We start from the raw sequence: 562 nt of genomic DNA, 5'->3' as shown, positions 1-562 counted from the left end.
TGTTTTGGTTACTGTAGCCTTGTAGTATAGTTTGAAGTCAGGTAGCGTGATGCCTCCAACTTTGTTCTTTTGACTTAGGATTGTCTTGGCAATGCAGACTCTTTTGGTTCCATATGAATATTAAAGTAGTTTTTTCCAATTCTGTGAAGAAAATCATTGGTAGCTTAATGGGGGTGGCATTGAATCTTTAAATTACCTTGGGCAGTAAGACCATTTTCACGATATTGATTCTTCCTATCCATGAGCATGGAATGTTCTTCCATTCGTTTGTGTCCTCTTTTATTTCACTGAGCAGTGGTTTGTAGTTCTCCTTGAAGAGGTCCTTCACATCCCTTGTAAGTGGATTTCTAGGTATTTTATTCTCTTTGATCCTATTGTGAATGGGAGCTCAATCATAATTTGGCTCTCTGTTTGTCTGTTACTGGTATATAAGAATGCTTGTGATTTTTGCACATTGATTTTGTATCCTGAGACTTTGCTGAAGTTGCTTATCAGCTTAAGGAGATTTTGGGCTGAGACGATGGGGTTTTCTAAATATACAATCATGTCATCTGCAAACAGG

Source organism: Mandrillus leucophaeus, unplaced genomic scaffold, assembly GCF_000951045.1.
Source record: "Mandrillus leucophaeus isolate KB7577 unplaced genomic scaffold, Mleu.le_1.0 Scaffold1673, whole genome shotgun sequence".
NCBI classification, from domain to species: domain Eukaryota; kingdom Metazoa; phylum Chordata; class Mammalia; order Primates; family Cercopithecidae; genus Mandrillus; species Mandrillus leucophaeus.
Note: the sequence above shows the minus strand (reverse complement) of the source record.